Here is a 19,229-nt window from a genome sequence, read left to right as displayed (position 1 = left end):
CCATTGTGTTACTGGCCGATTAATCGATTATGAAAATAGTAATCGATTAATTTCATAATCAATTAGTAATCGATTAGTTGTTTCAGCCCCATTCCTGTTCATTCACAAACTGAAGTTTAGTGCTTCATTTATGAATGGGTATAGCAAGTAAATGGTACCAATCATTCACTATGTTCATTGAGAAAAGGAAGGGGCTGGTAAATTACATATTTACTGGCCCCTTCCGCTGCTCCCCTTTTTGTACACATCCCCCGCAGCAGCTGGCGGGAGAGCAGAGCAGCACTGCGGGGGGGGGGGGGGATGGTGGGCCAGAGAGCACACGGGGCCCGAGAGCACACGGGGCCCAGGCAGCAGAACAAAGAAGAGGAACAGGAGAGATGGCGGGTCCTTCTGTGGCAGCTGAATGCTGGCAGGAGGGAGAGGATTAGAAGCCTACTTTCAGCTGCTACGGGAGGAAAATACAGGTTGGAAGGATTGTGGTCTAATCCATCACCTGCCCACAATCGACAGGTAGATTGTAATCAGTGGCTTTGCCGACCCTTAAATTAGGACGTGCCCGGGCGCACCCAGTGCGCATGCCTATGTTTTGAAGCATGCCCTCACCTGAAATGAAAGTTACCCTGATTCTCTTGTTCCTCCCATCATCTATTTCAATTGGAGCAGTTTTTTTTTTTTTTTTTACTTCCACTTCCTTAATTCTTATCTAAAACTTATATAACCAAACTTTGCAAAGAATGCAGAGACACTGCACAACATTCTTAGCAGCCCTTGCGAAGCCCCAGAGTTCCTGGTGTATCGACTTTGAAGTTTGCCGATTGCACCTCTTGCATGTCCACATCCAATCAATTTCCAAAGCTTGCCGCCTCAACCTCCGCAACATCTCTAAACTACATCCCTTTCTAACCAATGAAACCACAAAGCTCCTGATGCACTCCCTGGTTATCTCTCACATCGACTCCTGCAACTCCCTCCTCATTGGCTTACCTTTAAATAGACTATCCCCCCTTCAGTCCATCATGAATGCTGCTGCCAGACTCATCCACCTTACAAAACACTCAGTGCCACCCCTCTCTGCCAATCCCTCCTTTGGCTGCCACTCGCCCAACAAATTAAATTCAAAATACTAACAATAAGTTACAAAGCCATCCACAATTCTGCCCCCAGCTACATCACCAGCCTAGTCTCAATATACCAACCTAATCGCCATCTCCGTTCCTCCCAGGACCTCCCGCTCTCTAGCTCCCTCATCACCTCCTCTCATATCCGCCTCCAGGACTTCTCCCGAGCCTCGCCCATCCTCTGAAATTCCCTACCCCAATCTGTCAGACTGTCTCCACATTTATCCACTTTTAGGCGATCCCTGAAAACCTTCCTCTTCAGAGAAGCTCATCCCCCACAGCTATTACTCTTTTGTATAACTTGGCCCTCCCTCCTAGATTGTAAGCTCAAACGAGCAGGGCTCCCTGAATCCTCCTGTATTGAATAATGTTGTAAAGCGTGGCATAAACTGTCGGCGCTATATAAATCCTGTATAATAATAATAACAGTTGGATGGTTCACGCCCTTCCCTGGAATAAGAACAGTTGGAGGAGCACTTGTGTTTTCCTGGCAAACTGCGCACTGCGTCAGCAACAACTCCAGGCTGCCTATTCTTGTGTAGGTTTAAAGCACCACCAAACCTCTCCAATATTTTCTTCTAAAGGCTGCCAAGATCTGCAGCCATTTATAATGACACTGGCAATGTGTATGTGTTCCCTGGTTCTTGCTGAAGTCAAGCTTTGGCTAGAATCGGGTCTTGTATTTTTTTTTTAGAGTGGTGAAGGGATGAAACCCTCGTCGGGGTTCTCTTTCCTGTCTTAGTGAGGAGATTTATTTTTTACTTCCTGTTCCAGAGATACAGTCGTAAGTGAGAGAAAATCTCTCCAAAATTAAAGAAAAAATGTTATCTTGCGCTTGCCAAAAAATATCCACTTGACCTCTGGAAGATTTACCCCCTTTTCATGGCCAGGCCATTTTTTTGCTATACGGCACTGCGTTACTTTAACAGAAAATTGCACAGCCATGCAATGCTCTATATAAATTAAATTTGTAATTTTTTTCCCCACAAATAGAGATTTCTTTTGGTGGTATTTGATTGCCTCTGTGTTTTTTTATATTTGTGCACTATAAGCAAAAAAAAAAAAACCCAATAATTTTTACTTTCTGCTATAAAACATATCCAATAAAATTTAACAAAAAAAAAAATCTAATTTCTTCATAAAATTAGACCAATATATATTTTTTGATAAAAATCTCAATAAGCGTATATTGGTTGGTTTGTAGGAACATTATAGCGTCTACAAATTATGGTGTGTGTAATATATACTGGAATTTTTTTTTGTTAATACTAGTAATGGCAGTGATCAGCAACTTATAGCAGGACTACAGTATTGCGGCAGACAATCTGACACTAACTGACACTTTGTGGCAACCAGTGACACTAATACAGTGATCAGTACTAAAAATATGCACTGACACTGGCTGGGAAGAGGTTAAATAGCTGGGGCGATCAAAGGGTTAACTGTGTGCCTGGCCAGTGTTTTTGTGTACTGTGCGCTGCTTTCACGAAGGGTTGTCCCTTTTTTGCAGGGAAACAAAATCCACCACATTCCTGCTGACAGGACGGAGCTCATGCTCAGTTTGGTGTGTATTTCTAGAGTTTTTTTTTTCTTTTTCTTGGGAGGGTGTATGTGATCAGCGCAGAGCCCATCAGCACTGTCCAGACAGAGGGTCAGGGGTCCTGCAGTCTCATAAGACAGACTAGAATGAAAACTCCTCCTACAAGTTTTAACCAGACACTGATAGTCACAAGACTGCTATATACTGCTGATGTGAAAAGGTATTTAGCAGTTTATATTTACTAAAATAATTGCATTTCCATGTTCTGTGTACTGTGGGAGACCAGATATAGTGAATGCAGGGTCCTGGGTTTAGTAACACTTTTTAAAGTTTTCTCTTAGTCTCCCTGTAAAGTCCCACAAATACCTGATGATGAATTGCCAGTAAAGCCCATCTGTTGCTGCTTCCTGTGATGGGGTGGCAATGATGCTGCACTGCTCCTGTATTCAGAGCAGAGTTGTCACTCTCAGTAAAGCTGTGCCCGCTTGCACTACAGGGAGATGAGAAAATGTTGCAGGGGGTGTGGCTATCAGCAGTGCCACTGCCTATTTATAAGCCAATAGCTTGTCAGTCAGTACCTGGCCACACCTAGTCCCTCCCACTGCTTTCTGGATTGACAGCACTTCCTCTGTTGCTGAAACCCTCCCACTATGGGCTGCAGTGTCTGGGACTGGGAGCGTATGAGACACAAAAGGAGGATTTGGCTCAGGGAAGTTAAAGGAAGATTTTTGTTTACTTCATGAGGCTTGGCCATCACATAACAGGTTTGGGTACTTGTTTAGACTGTAATACAGGAGCCTTTTGATGTACTTTAACCATTCTCTACTCTATTTAAAAAAACAAAACCACTTGACCTACAGAAGACTTACCCCCCTTTCATGACCAGGCCATTTTTTGCGATATGGCACTGCGTCACTATACCTGACAACTGAGCGGTCGTGCGATGCTGTACCCAAATAAAATTGATGTCCTTTTTTCCCACAAATAGAGCTTTCTTTCTTTTTCATAAATCATGGGACACAGTTAGGCTAATATTCATTACCTGCTGGATTATACGTCATCTCCAGGTGAATGGACACTGGTAGACCAAAGGTCTTTAGACAGGAAGTGATTCCCTATATAACCCCTCCCATACAGGAAGTACTTCAGTTTTTTTTTTTACCAGTGTCTGCAAGGTGGATGGCACGGTTTGTTTTAGCTCTCTGAGCTCCAGGTCTCTAGTCCCACAAACAGTTCTTAAATGAATCAAGGGATTGACCAATCAGATCCATTTGACCTAGGCTTTATATGCTTAGATAAAGGGTACCCAAGCCTCGCAAAGAAGACTCGAGGTCCTAGGAGATTTTGCCTGTAATGCGGCCTCTGGTTGCTGGACCCCGCAAAGTGGAATCCTGGACACCACAGCGCTAAGGCATTCCTGCAGGGTGCTGTATAGGTCCAAGGGAGTGGACCTTAAACATGAAAAGGGTACCCAGTCCTTGAAGGTCCTCAAGTGACAGGAATCCGTTAAGTGAAGGGTGAAGATTGGGCTCTTGGTTTCTAAGCTGCCCTGCGCTTTGCCGGTTAAGTGAAACCCCTTTATTTACCTAATGTGGGGTGTCCCAGTGATTGTAACAATTAGTCAAGCTAGCTAGAGGCTAGACACCTGTGTGCAGTGACCATACGGGGGAGTTTTGGGCTAGCTGTGGGTGTTTGCAAAGTGTACCTTTCTTTTTCTGCTTGTGTCTGGCTGTTTTTTTGCCTGTATGATGGCACACAACGGTATGCCATTTCACCTTGGTTTGCCATGGCGCATGTGCGTTCGCAAGAGTGCCACTGGGCTTAGCAGTTTGTTTGGCGGCCATGGTGCATGCGGCTTTGCCGCACATGCGCCATAACCTTTATCTGGGCATACAAAGATTTGCGTCATATGCGAATACAGCCACGCCCGAGTGCGCACGCATGCACAGAACGTTCCGGCACACAGCCAGCTTATTTAAGCTGGGTATGCCAAGCATGCAGTGCTTCCAGAAGGCAGCAGTGGGACACAGAGCAGGCTCTAAACCAGACATTTGCAGCGGTGCCTCTCTCCTTTTCCCGGGTCATGTGAGTTACCAGGTGTTGCTTGGCAGGCTAAAGGTGCTTAGCAGGATTGTTGCATAGGGGCTTGGTGAGCCCTATTAAGGGTGTGTTATTACTACACCTAGATACTCTCTTTTAGTGGCTAGTAAATGTCTTCAAAAAAGAGGAGCGGGACTAACACTACAGGGAAGGGCACACCTATGTCATCAGTAGTTCCTGATGAACCTAGTCATTTCCCTAGTGTTGTATCCCCTGAAAGACCAGAGGCTTCTGGCCAATCTGAGCCGCTGCGCCCATCTGGTATTGTGCCTACAGTCAACGCCAACCGTAGATGCAGCAGTCTCTTCCTTAAACAAGAACTTAACTTGTCCGTTAGATAACGCACAGGGCTTGAAAGACCCTGTTGACAAGAAATTGGAGTCCTTATTAAAAGCTTCCTTTTCTTTGGCCAGTTCAGCTATTCAGCCAGCTGTTGCAGCAATTGGTATCTGCCAGTCCGTAAAGGATCAGATCAGACGGTCTGACAGGCCTAACCGGGATGATGATCTAGATGCAAATATGACCGATATTCCTCGAGCTCTGTGTTTTTTGCTGTTGACGCCTTAAAAGGATTCAATACAGCAGGTTTCTTGTTTGGCTCTCTTTTCTGTACATATGCGCAGACTTTTGTGGCTTAAGAACTGGTCAGCCGAGCTTCCTTGTAAAAAGTTATTTACAGGTTTCCCCTTTCATGGGGGGAACATTTATTTGGTGATCATATGGACAAATATATCCAAAAAATTTCCGGAGGGAAGAGTTCTCTTCCTGTGGAGAAAAGCACCAGGCGTCCCTCATTTAAAACCTCAGGGACTGCTTCCTCAAATGTCTCAGCGCCAAGGCAGTTCCGCCACAAACAGGGTGCTAGGGCCAAGGGCAAGCCGCAAAGGCCAGGGCCAGAAAAAGCCCTGAGTCTAAAGCTCTTCTAAATCCAGCACCAGGCCCTCCTTTTGAGGGGACGCCCCCACTCTATCGGGTTGGGGGAAGGCTGCTGCACTTTGCGAATGTTTGCAGAACAATAGTTCAAGACGAGTGAATCACCTCAACTATATCCCGTGATGAGTTGCGGGGGGGTTCCCCCCTCAGAGGTTTCTAAGATCCAGCGTTCCCTCGGATCCTCCAAAAATAGACTTATTGTTTCAGGCACTACATCATTTAGTCCATCAGTGATTTTACAGGTTCCTGTATCCGAAAGAGCGACCTGTTTACCGTTCAAAAACCAAATGGGGATACAAGGCCCGTTTTTGGACCTAAGATCCCTGAACCAGTATCTACTAATCCAGTCATTTAGGATGGAGTCTGTACGCTCAATTTTAGTCTTGCTCCAGATCGGAGACTTTTTAGCCTCCATCGATATAAAAGACGCTTATTTACCTATCTTTCAGCCTCATCAGAGGTTCCTGCGTTTTGCAGTAGAAGAATGTCATTTTCTGTTTGTGGCTCTACCCTTTGGGCTTGCTACAGCTCCCCTGGGTGTTCACAAAGGTCCTAACACCAGTACTGGGTCTTTTAAGGGCCCAAGGTATCCTGGTGCTCAGGTATCTGGGCGACCTCCCGCTCAGAGATCACTCATTACAGGCTCTAGAACAGAGCATAACATGCACATTGCGGTATTTGAAAAACATAGGCTGGATCATAAATACTGAAAAGTCAGCCTTGAAACCAGCTCAAAGTTTAAAATATTTAGGTCTGATCCTAGATACGGTCCAAGCAAGAGTATTCTTGCCACCTGCAAGGATCTGTGCCCTGAAGGATCAGGTGCGTCAGATAAGGGGCACCAGACAACCCTCCATTCGGCTCTGTATTAGTCTTCTAGGGAGGATGGTATCCTCCTTCGAGGTGGTGCCCTATGCCCAGTTCCATTCCAGGCCTTTACAACAAGACATCTTGTTGGCTTGGAACGGGAGAGGACAAGCCCTGGATTACCCAATGTTCTTATCTCCTCGGGCACGCTTAAGCCTAAACTGGTGGTTGCAGGATCAGAACCTGCAAAAGGAAAGATCCTTCCTCCCAGGTAACTTGGAGAGTACTGACTACAGATGCCAGTCTCTCAGGCTGGGGAGCGACCCTAGAAGGGCTCACAGCTCAGGGAAATGGTCAAGGACAGAACAGATCCTGCCCATCAACGTTCTGGAATTACGGGCAGTACGACTGGCCCTACGGTCCTGGAGGGTGGAGCTTCAGGACTGCCCTATCAGGGTTCAGTCCGACAATGCCACTGCAGTGGCCTATATAAACCACCAAGGCGGTACCAGGAGTTCAGATCTGAAGGAGGTGAACAACATACTAGCCTGGGCACAGGAACATCTGCCGATTCTATCGGCAGTCCGTATCCCAGGAGTAGAGAACTGGAAGACAGATTATCTTAGCCGCCAGCAGATCTGCCCAGGGGAATGGTCCCTACACCCAGGGGGGTTCCAGGAAATTTGCCAATGTTGGGGATGGCCAGAGGTCGACCTACTGGGATCCAGGTTCAACAACAAGCTACAGCAGTTTATGTCCCAAACAAGAGATCCTCTGGCAATCGGAGCAGATGCTTTGATAGTTCCATGAAGCCAGTACTCCCTGGTTTATGCTTTCCCTCCAATCCCTCTCCTTCCGTATTTGTTGCGCAGGATTCGGAGAGAGGGAGTTCCAGTCATTTTGGTGGCACCAGCCTGGCCCAGAAGGCCCTGGTTCCCGGAGATTGTGAGACTGACTGACAATAGACGGGCCAAGGACGCTTCCACGTCGCCCCAATCTACTGTCTCAAGGTCCTATATTCCACCCCAATTTACGGTCTCTAAATTTGACTGCATGGCTATTGAAGCCAAGGTGTTAAAGGACCGTGGCATCTCAGGACCAGTGGTTTCCATCTTTGTGAATACTAGAAAAGCTGTCACTAGGAATATGTATCATAAGGTCTGGAAGACTCATATTGCTTGGTTTAAAGCCAAAAAATGGCATCCTCGGAAATACGTTGATTGGGAGAATTCTCTCTTTTCTACAGTTAGCTGTGGACATCAAATTGGCTTTGAGTGCAATCAGAGGTCAAGTTTCGGCCCAATTAGTATTCTTCCAAAGGCCTTTAGCCTCCCATTCACTGGTCCAAACCTTTTATGCAGGGGGCAACTCGCTTGCTTCCCCCCATTAAGTCACCTATATGTCCTTGGGACTTGAACTTGGTGCTGTCTGTGTTACAGAAACAACCATTTGAGCCTATCAAGGAAATTCCATTAGACTTGCTGTCACGCAAGCTAGCCTTCCTGATTGCCATCACCTCGGCTAGAAGGGTGTCGGAGTTGGCGGCCCTTTCGTGTAGGGAACCATACTTTATCCTTCACCACGACGGGGTTGTGTTATGACCTGTTCCCTCCTTTTTGCCAAAACTGGTGTTGGCTTTTCATTTAAATTAGGACATTATTTTGCCTTCTTTTTTCTCTCAGCCTCGTTCGGCGGAAGAGAGACGACTGCATTCTTTGGAAGTTGTCTGGGCAGTCAATGTTTGTCTAGATCTGCGGAGATCCAAGGATCAGACTTTTTTTTGTTTTTGTTTTACCAAAAGGACCCAAGAAGGGCCAGGAAACTTTCAAAGCTTCCATTGCCAATTGAGTCTGCCAATTGGTCATTCAGGCCTACCGTCTGAAACTTAGCGCTCGTTCTACCCGGGGAGTAGGAACCTCATGGGCTTTTCGCCATCATGTATCTGTGGCTCAGTAAGGCTGCTACTTGATCTTCAGTGCATAGGTTCATAAAATGTTATCAAGTGGATGCTCGAGCAGCTGAGGATTCGGTTTTCGGCCGCAGTGTACTGCGGGCTGCCGTATAAGGTCTGATGGCTATTTGGCAGAGTGTCTCCCTCCCCTCAAGGCTATTGCTCTGGGACGTTCCAGCAGGTAATGAATATTAGCCTAACTCTGTGTCCCATGATGTATGAAAAAGAAAATAGGATTTTTTTTGTCATACTTACCTGTAAAATACTTTTCTTTGAGTACATCATGGGACACAGAGGTCCCTCTCCTCTTGAGGATTCAGTGCTTGCTACAAAACTGAAGTACTTCCTGTATGGGAGGGGTTATATAGGGATCACTTCCTGTCTAAAGAACTTTGGTCTACTAGTGTCCATTCACCTGGAGATGAAGTATAACCAGCAGGTAATGAATATTCGCCTAACTCGGTGTCCCGTGATGTACTCAAGAAAAGGATTTTACAGGTAAGTATGATGAAAAAATCAAAGTTTTGATTCAAAAAAATAAAAGCGTGTTGAAGCAAGTGTGAATGACTCCTTACTGACAGTGACACTAAGGGCTAGTTTACACTTGCTTCAAAACAAGGCTTCGCACAGGCTTTGTTAAAGCTCTCTGAACGCCAGTCAAAGCTCCTGTCACTAAATTTTAGCTTACATTCCTGTTTACACTTTACATTTGTTTTGGCTTCGCTTCAAAAATGATGCCCCATGTAGCTTTAGTGGTGCTTCAGAGCCTCCATAGAAGTCTATGACAAAGCTCGCTTGAAGCACCTGCGGCTTTTGACACACACACACACACACACACACACACACACACACACACACACACACGGCATCTATCAAGCTTCAAAAGAGCATCACGGAAGCACCACCGAAGCATCAAAAACACATCATAAAAGCATGTTGAAGCGGTAGGTGCATTAATGTGTGTTGAAGCCAAAGCAAGTGTAAATGAGCCCTAATACAGTGATCAGTGCTAAAAAATATGCACTGTCACTATACTAATGACACTGGCTGGGAAGGGGTTAAACATCAGGGGCAATCAAAGGGTTAAATGCGTGCCTAGCCAGTGTTTGTGTACTATGTGTGCTGTTTTTACTAGGGGAAGAGATAGATTTTATTCCCTGCTTAGCAGGAACACAGAATCCATCCCTTCCCCTCCCAAAACAGAACTCTGCCTTGTTTACATAGGCAGAGCTTCGTTCTGAGTCTCTGCCCGATGATCAGTGGGTGCCGGTGTCTTGGCGGATAAGTTCCCCCCCTGTACTGCGCAGGCGCAGCATGAACGCCTGACAGCCGCCGGAGATAGCCGAAGCTCAAGATCGACAATCAGCTGTACACGGCGCCTGCGCTCTGGGTCCAGGTTCCTTCCCTACCATCCAAGTGGACCTAGAGGGGGAATCTAAAAGAGCCGAGCGAAGCGAGGCCGTGCCCGAAGCGTGGCGAGCGAAGCGAGCCCGCGAGGGGCCCTCTCTCAGCCGCCGTGTACAGCTGATTTTCAGCTATTCCGCTTCGGCTATTTCCGCCGGATCCTACTGCGCAGGCGGAGTAGGGGGGAACTTATCAGCCGAGCGGAACTTTCTCGGCAGAACACCGGCAGACACTGAGTGCCCAGCATCTGCAAATCAGCTTCTGCTGTGAATAATCACAGCAGAAGCGGCGCGCCACCTGCAGGCAGGAGTGCTGGATTGTGTGTGTGTGTGTGTGTATGTGTATATATAATATATGTGTGTGTGTATTAAAAACCAGCGCACAGCTGCACCCCTCTAGCGGTAAAACTGCTATAGGGTGGTTAAAGTGTATGTCTGGACAAAATAAAAAAAAAGAAAAGAAACACATTTAGGGCCAGTTCCCACCACATGCAGTCCAGTGCGTTTTTTTTCTGCATAAAAAAACACATGGAAAGTAGGTTATATGGTTTTCAGTGGCATAGTTCACACCAGTGCTTGCGGTTCCAGTTGCAGAAAAAAAAGTAGGACATGCTGCAGTTTTCCTAAACTGGAGTGTACTGGAATGCTGTAAAATGCATCAAAAACGCACTGGAACACACCTGTCCTTTTATTTAATTTTAAGAAACAAGAAGGGGAAAAAATGCACTGGACTGCATCAAAAACGCACAGGCAGAAAAGCATCTGGAACACATTCGGACTGCGTTTCTATGGTGTGAACTGGCCCTTAGTGCATCTTTGCCTGTGTTTTGTCTCTTTAGAAACAGGGCAACTATATAAAAATATCTTGTTTTGACAAAAATCCAGTGAGCTCCTAACTGCCTGTAGTGGTCTGACAACCCTCCTTGTGTTATACTGGAATCCCCAGCAGTGTTGTCAGCCCTAAATGAGTTCTCCTTTTGCTGAACTACAGAACACCTCCTGCCTCTCTTCATCCGCATAACATAATCAGGAGGTGTTCTATAACCCAGCAAGGAAGAACTTGGGCAGGGCTGTCCAGACTGCTTGGGAAATTCAGTGTATTGCAACAGGTATTTTTCTGTACCTGTGAGTATAAATCCATGAGGAATTGTGTGCGTGTTGTAAAGATGTAACAAATGTGTGTTTTTTAATTTTATTTTTTTAATTTATTTTACCCAGACATACATTTTAAGCCTTGCTAGAAAAAAATTGTAATCCAATATAGACTTACATTGGGGAGGCCGGCGACTCTTTGTTTATTCTTTCACACTAGAAAGCAGAACAAAAAGGAAAAAAAACCTGCCCAGTCAAGCTACCAAACAACAAAGACCGCTCTCATTCCCTCCCGTAAATAAACCTTTACTGAAATAGAATGCAAAGCTTTTAAAGGGACAAAACATGTAGAAAATAATGTGTTGTGTTTTTTTTGTTTTGTTTTGCCTTGACATACACTTTAACCCTTTTTCATGATGAAGGTAAAACGAATATCAACATCTAAAAACTGGCAAAAAATAGTATAAAAAAAAAAAACAAACAAACAAAAAAAATATATATATATTAAAATCCTTTTATTTATTGTTTTGTTACTGAATATTTTTTACAATTACCATGACCTACCATCAAAGAACAACCCAAAACCTTTCCCCTTCTCCTCACGATCACAGTGATACCACATACCTTTTATATGTATTGTATTATTATTTTGTTTTTTTTAATCCTACCTAAAACACACTGACCCTGATATTTTAATTAAAAATGTTTTTTTTTTAATTTTATTAAGGCCTGTTTCACACAGGCTTCAGCTTGTATAAGAGCAGTGTGATCAGCAAGCTTTGACAAAGCATTTGCAGAGCTCTCAGCAAGCTTTGTTATAGCTTGCCATTCAACGCCAGTTTGTAAATACTGAACACAGATCCTAATACGTGTGTAGATTGCGACTTTAAACAAGCTGCTATCAGGCTTCAACACTTGTTGGAAGCCTGCTAGAAGCTTGCTTAACCATTTGCCGACCGCTGCACGCCGATATACGTCAGCACAATGGCAGCGGTGGGAAAATGGGCGTACCTGTACGTCCCCTTTAATTGGCGGGGCTGGCGGGCGCGCCCCGCGTACAGCGTGACCGTGCCCGCGGGGCCTGCGAACTCTGTCCGCCAGTGTCCCGGTGATTGTGTCACGGAGCCGCAGAACGGGGAAGTGCCTATGTAAACAAGGCATTTCCCTGTTCTGCCTAGTGACAGGACAGAGATCACTGTTCTGTCATCGGGAGCAGTGATCACTGTCATGTGAGTTGTAGCCCATCACTCCCTAGGACACACTTAACCCCTCGATCACCCCCTATTGTTTAACCCCTTCTTTGACAGTGTCATTTACACAGTAATCAGTGCATTTTTATAGCACTGAATGCTCTATAAATGACCCAAAATAGTGTCAAAAGTGTTCGATGTGTCTGCCATAATGTCGCAGTTACGATAAAAATCGCAGATCGCCGCCATTACTAATAATAATAAAAAAAATAATTAAAATGCCATAAAACTATCCCCTATTTTGTAGACGCTATAACTTTTGCGCAAACCAATCAATATACGCTTATTGCAATTTTTTTTTTTTTTTTTCAAAAAATATGTAGAAGATATGTAGATATGTATGTATCGGCCTAAACTGCGGAAAAAATTAGTTTTTTTTATATATTTTTGGGGATATTTATTATAGCAAAAAGTAAAAAATATTGCTATTTTCAAAACTGTCGCTCTTTTTTTGTTTATAGCGCAAAAAATTAAAACCGCAGAGGTGATCAAATACCACCAAAAGAAAGCTCTATTTGTGGGAAAAAAAAGGATGTCAATTTTGTTTGGGTGAAACGTCGCATGACCACGCAATTATCAGTTAAAGCAACGCAGTGCCGAATCGCAAAAAGTGTTCTGGTCAGGAAGGGGGTAAAATCTTCCGGGGCTGAAGCGGTTAAAGTGGCATTTAACACTCTCATTAGGATCTGTGTTCAACATTTACAAACTGGAGTTGAATGGTACTTTAACCAGTTCCCGCCCAGCCTATAACAAAATGACGGCTGGGCGGGCCTCTCGTCCATCCGGTTGGACGTCATGTGTGTCCACCAGACACAGCTGATGACTGATCAGTGTACCGGCTCGCTGCCGGTACCATGTGACCGCTGTGACCAATCACAGCAGGTCACATGACTTCTCAGCCTTTTGGCTGAGATCAAGTGTAGTATCTGTTCTTATCAGTGTCCCGTAGGGGTGCTGTGCTGTCATTCTGACTTGGCCGGGGCTGGAATGGCTTGCTGTATTATGTGCGGTGTATGGCCTGAGCACTGACAAGCTGACCACCCCCCACCACCACCACCTCCCCAGAGAACCTCTGGATATGACGCTGAGCACATGCACTCAACTTCTTCGGTCAACCATGGTGAGGCCTGTTCTGATTGGAACCTGTCCTGTTAAAACCGCTGTATGGTCTTGGCCATCGTGCTACAGCTCAGTTTCGGGGTCTTATAGCCTAGGCCATCTTTATGTAGAGCAACAATTCTTTTTTTTTTTTTTTCAGATCCCCCAGAGTTCTTTGCCATGAGGTGCCATGTTGAACTTCCAGTGACCAGTATGATCGAGTGAGAGCGATAACACCAAATTTAACACACCTGCTCCCCATTCACACCTGAGACCTTGTAACACCGAGTCACATGACACCGGGGAGTGAAAATGGCTAATTGGGCCCAATTTGAACATTTTCATTTAGGGGTGTACTCACTTGTTTGTTGCCAGCGGTTTAGACATTAATGCCTTGTTGATATCGGAGAAGAATTGGCAGACTGGTTCCAGATGATAGAAAGGCAACAGTAATGGCTCATGCACACTGCAGCTCAAAGGAGCGACTCCTAGAGGCTTTTGAGCGCTCATTATTTATTTTTTTTGCCCGGAAAATCCCCTCCATGTCAGCCAATGTGTCCATGCACGCTTTTTGGCTTTTTCATGAGTTTACAGGCATATGCTCTTGTAGGCAGAGAAAACCCCCACCAAAACTCATGTTTTTGAGAGGAGCTTTGAAGCAGAAAAGATGCCTAAGCACCCAAAAAACATGTGAAAAGGCATGGAAACACACACAAAAAAAAAAAAAATAGGGAAAATGAGCTGAGGGGAGGGTCTGTGAAAAAAAATAAAAAAAGCTTATGCTCAAAAAAGCTCAAAGAAGCTCAATAAAAACATTCAAAAGCTGACATAAAAGCTCAAATGCCGTTAAAAGCGGCTATTTTTCTTTTTTTTTTGAGCTGCAGCGTGCATGAGCCCTAAGGCTGCTTTCACACTGGGGCGGTAGGGGGCATCGGCGGTAAAACAGCGCTATTTTTAGCGTCGTTTTACCGCGGTATTTGGCCGCTAGCGGTGCGGTTTTAACCCCCCGCTGGCGGCTGAAAAAGGGTTAAAACCACTCGTATAGCGCGGCTATAGCCGCGCTGTCCCATTGATTTCAATGGGCAGGAGCGGTGAAGGAGCGGTGAATACACCGCTCCTTCACCGCTCCAAAGATGCGGCTTGCAGGAGATTTTTCCTTCTCCTGCCAGCGCACCGCTTCAGTGTGAAAGCCCTCGGGCTTTCACACTGAACAAACAGCGGAGGCTGTGTAGGGGCGGTTTGCAGGCGGTATTTTTAGCGCAATAACGCCTGCAAACCACCCCAGTGTGAAAGGGGTCTTACTGAAATAACCACTGGTTACAGCCAAGGTATGCAGAATACCATGTCTGAACACACAACACTTTGAACCTTGAAGCAGATGGGCAACAGCAGCAGAAGACCACACCGGGTGCCACTTGTCAGCTAAGAACAGGAAACTGAGGCTACAATTGGCACAGGATCACCAAAATTGGACAATAGATGATTGGAAAAACGCTGCCTGGTGTGATGAGTCTGCATTTTAGCTGCGAAATTCAGATGGTCGGATCAGAATTTGGTGTAAATGGATCCATCCTGCCTTGTATCAACGGTTCAGGCTGGTGGTGGTGGTGTAATGGTGGTGGGGGGGGGATATTCTCTTGGCACACTTTGGGCCTCTTAGTACCATTTGATCATCATTTAGTTACCACGACCTACCTGAGTATTGTTGCTGACCATGTCCATCCCTTTATGACTACAGTGTCCCCATCTTCTGATGGCTCCTTCCAGCAGGATAATGCACCATGTCACAAAGATCCAATCATCTCACCACTGGACAATGAGGTCCCTGTACTCCAATGTCCTCCACAGTCACCACATCTCATCCAGTAGAACACCTATGGGATGTAGTGGAACGGAAGATTCACATTATGGATGTGCAGCCGACAAACCTATGTGATGTTATCGTGTCACTATGGAGCAAAATCTCAGGAATGTTTCCAACACCTTGTTGAATCTATGCCACCAAGAATGAAGGCAAAGGGGGTCCAACCTGGGACTAGCAAGGTGTACCTAATAAAGTGGCCGGTGAGTGACTATGAAGCCTCACAAATAAAGACCTGCTTCCATATGGCCACAGATATATATATATATATATATACACTACCGTTCAAAAGTTTGGGGTCACCCAAACAATTTTGTGTTTTCCATGAAAAGTCACACTTATTCACCACCATACATTGTGAAATGAATAGAAAATAGAGTCAAGACATTGACAAGGTTAGAAATAATGATTTGTATTTGAAATAACATTGTTTTTACATCAAACTTTGCTTTCATCAAAGAATCCTCCTTTTGCAGCAATTACAGCATTGCACACCTTTGGCATTCTAGCTGTTAATTTATTGAGGTAAGCTGGAGAAATTGCACCCCACGCTTCTAGAAGCAGCTCCCACAAGTTGGATTGGTTGGATGGGCACTTCTGGCGTACCATACGGTCAAGCTGCTCCCACAACAGCTCAATGGGGTTCAGATCTGGTGACTGTGCTGGCCACTCCATTACCGATAGAATACCAGCTGCCTGCTTCTGCTGTAAATAGTTCTTGCACAATTTGGAGGTGTGTTTAGGGTCATTGTCCTGTTGTAGGATGAAATTGGCTCCAATCAAGCGCTGTCCACTGGGTATGGCATGGCGTTGCAAAATGGAGTGATAGCCTTCCTTATTCAGAATCCCTTTTACCCTGTACAAAGCTCCCACCTTACCAGCACCAAAGCAACCCCAGACCATCACATTACCTCCACCATGCTTAACAGATGGCGTCAGGCATTCTTCCAGCATCTTTTCATAAGTTCTGCGTCTCACAAACGTTCTTCTTTGTGATCCAAACACCTCAAACTTGGATTCATCCGTCCACAACACTTTTTTCCAGTCTTCCTCTGTCCAATGTCTGTGTTCTTTTGCCCATCTTAATCTTTTTCTTTTATTGGCCAGTCTCAGATATGGCTTTTTCTTTGCCACTCTGCCCTGAAGCCCAAAATCCCGCAGCCGCCTCTTCACTGTAGATGTTGACACTGGTGTTTTGCGGGTACTATTTAATGAAGATGCCAGTTGGGGACCTGTGAGGCGTCTGTTTCTCAAACTAGAGACTCTAATGTGCTTATCTTCTTGCTTAGTTGTGCAACGCGGCCTCCCACTTCTTTTTCTACTCTGGTTAGAGCCTGTTTGTGCTGTCCTCTGAAGGGAGTAGTACACACCGTTGTAGGAAATCTTCAATTTCTTTGCAATTTCTCGCATGGAATAGCCTTCATTTCTAAGAACAAGAATAGACTGTCGAGTTTCAGATGAAAGTTCTCTTTTTCTGGCCATTTTGAGCGTTTAATTGACCCCACAAATGTGATGCTCCAGAAACTCAATCTGCTCACAGGAAGGTCAGTTTTGTAGCTTCTGGAAGGAGCTAGACTGTTTTTAGATGTGTGAACATGATTGCACAAGGGTTTGCTAATCATCAATTAGACTTCTGAGCCAATTAGCAAACACATTGTACCATTAGAACACTGGAGTGATAGTTGCTGGAAATGGGCCTCTATACACCTATGTAGATATTGCACCAAAAACTAGACATTTGCAGTTAGAATAGTCATTTACCACATTAGCAATGTATAGAGTATATTTGTTTAAAGTTAGGACTAGTTTAAAGTTAGCTTCATTTAAAAGTACAGTGCTTTTCCTTCAAAAATAAGGACATTTCAATGTGACCCCAAACTTTTGAACGGTAGTGTATATATATATATATATATATATATATATATATATATATATATATATATATATATATATATATACACACGCTGGTGGGGGAAGGGGTTAAGGCGTCGATATTGGATATCGATGTCATACTAGATCTTCTTTGATCAGGCCATGTATGACCACATTAAGTGTATTTGATAACAAGTTATACAGTGATGTATATCTTCTTGAATTTTTTTTTTTTTTTTTTTAAACTGCTCAGTCCTCTGGACTCGCTCTCCCACCCCTGCAATGTAGACTGACTTAGTTTTACCAATTTAGTTTTACAAGATGAAGAACAAAGGGGAGCTGGGTGTTCATTGTAGCTGCCAAAGCAGCATCCTACATCTTTCTCACTCATAAATATCCTAAAAGGCCATCAAGACAGATGTTTATGTTTTTATGGTTCCTCTTTTAAAATAATAGGGTAGTTCCCTGCTATTAATTTTCCCAAAATAAAAGATATAATGAGTGGTTTTATCTGCTTTGTGGATTGGTAGATGTGTGAATCTCACAAATGTGGAAATGGTACGCACGGCCTCGTTTTTAACATGTGACAAGTACATTGTGTAACTTATAGAGATCCCGTCATGATGGACATTTTTCATAAGTAAATGTAGCTGCCAATTAGAAATCAGAATACATACCTTTCCCCCAGCCCATGCTGCCACAACGCCACTCTGTTCTGTAGAACGATTCCTCTAAATTCTGCATGGAAACCGGCTTTGTTGGGAGTGTCGATCTCCTGGATTCCTGCACTTCTCACTAGCCTCCTCTACTGGCCTACCAAAGTATTGCTGTGTCCCAGGGCTTGACAAATTTGCTTTGAATCTGGGAGCCAGCTAGACTTTGCAATTCATTTCGTGCTGAATTCGTTTTTTAACGAATTTCAACAAATTAGTTAATTCGGAAATATCCAAATTAACGAAAACCCGTTTAACAAATTTTTTCGAAAATATGAAATTAGGGCGGCAACTAACGATTATTTTCCTATTCGATTAGTTGGCCGATTTTATTGTTTCAATTAATCAGATAAAATCATAAAAAAAACATAATCTGCAATTCTTTTGTTCATTTGAAATAATAATGAAAAACACCAATGATGGGACGTTATTCCCCACCAGGAACATCAATGATGGGGCACTATTCTCCCCCCCCCCCCCCCAGGAACATCAATGATGGGGCACCCCCCCCAGGAACACCATTGATGGGGCACTATTCCCCCCCGCCCCCCTCAGGAACACCAATGATGGGTCACTATTCCCCCCCCCCCCCTCAGGAACACCAATGATGGGGCACTATTCCCCCTCCCCCCTCAGGAACACCAATGATGGCGCACTCCCCAAGGAACACCAATGATGGCGCACTCCCCAAAGAACACCAATGATGGGGCACTCCCCAAGGAACGCCAATGATGGGGCACCCCCCAAGGAACGCCAATGATGGGGCACCCCCCCAGGAACGCCAATGATGGGGCACTATCCCCCCCCCAGGACCGCCAATGAAGGTGCACTATCCTCCCCCAGGAACGCCAATGAAGGGGCACTATCCTCCCCCAGGAACGCCAATGAAGGGGCACTATCCTCCCCCAGGAACGCCAATGAAGGGGCACTATCCTCCCCCAGGAACGCCAATGAAGGGGCACTATCCTCCCCCAGGAACGCCAATGAAGGGGCACTATCCTCCCCCAGGAACGCCAATGAAGGGGCACTATCCTCCCCAGGAACGCCAATGAAGGGGCACTATCCTCCCCCAGGAACACCAATGAAGGGGCACTATCCTCTCCCAGGAACGCCAATGAAGGTGCACTATTCCCCCACGGAACACCGATGATGGGGCACTATCCCCCCCCCCCCCCCCCAGAAATACTTATGATGGGGCACTTGTTGTCCTCACAAATACTAAAACTAATGTTTTGCCAAGTTCACTGACTTTTTTTTTTTTTTCTTTCTCTCTTTGAGGCAGCAAAGTGGGTGGGGCTGATAATACCCCGCTGATGTCAGCGAGGAGGAGGAGAGAGGCGGACGTGCCCGGTCACATGAGCGTAGCTATGAGAATACAGCGATGCCGGCTTGTACACTACACAGGGGATTGTAACACTCGGATGCAGGCGGGACTGGCAGGGAGGAAGGTGCGTGCTGTTAGCAGACCAACTAATCGATAATGAAAATTGT

At 45.1% G+C, this 19,229-nt stretch overlaps 1 protein-coding gene and 1 pseudogene across 2 annotated transcripts in view; both read left to right on the top strand.

Moving 5' to 3' along the window:
- Positions 1–19,229, top strand: part of CTIF (cap binding complex dependent translation initiation factor) — a 354,845-nt gene that overhangs the window by 68,416 nt on the left and 267,200 nt on the right. The window lies entirely within an intron of this gene.
- On the top strand, positions 13,082–13,245 carry LOC141124362 (U2 spliceosomal RNA; annotated as a pseudogene).

This window comes from Aquarana catesbeiana, linkage group LG01, assembly GCF_042186555.1.
Source record: "Aquarana catesbeiana isolate 2022-GZ linkage group LG01, ASM4218655v1, whole genome shotgun sequence".
NCBI classification, from domain to species: Eukaryota; Metazoa; Chordata; class Amphibia; order Anura; family Ranidae; genus Aquarana; species Aquarana catesbeiana.
Note: the sequence above shows the minus strand (reverse complement) of the source record. Positions and strands in the feature narration are given on the sequence as shown.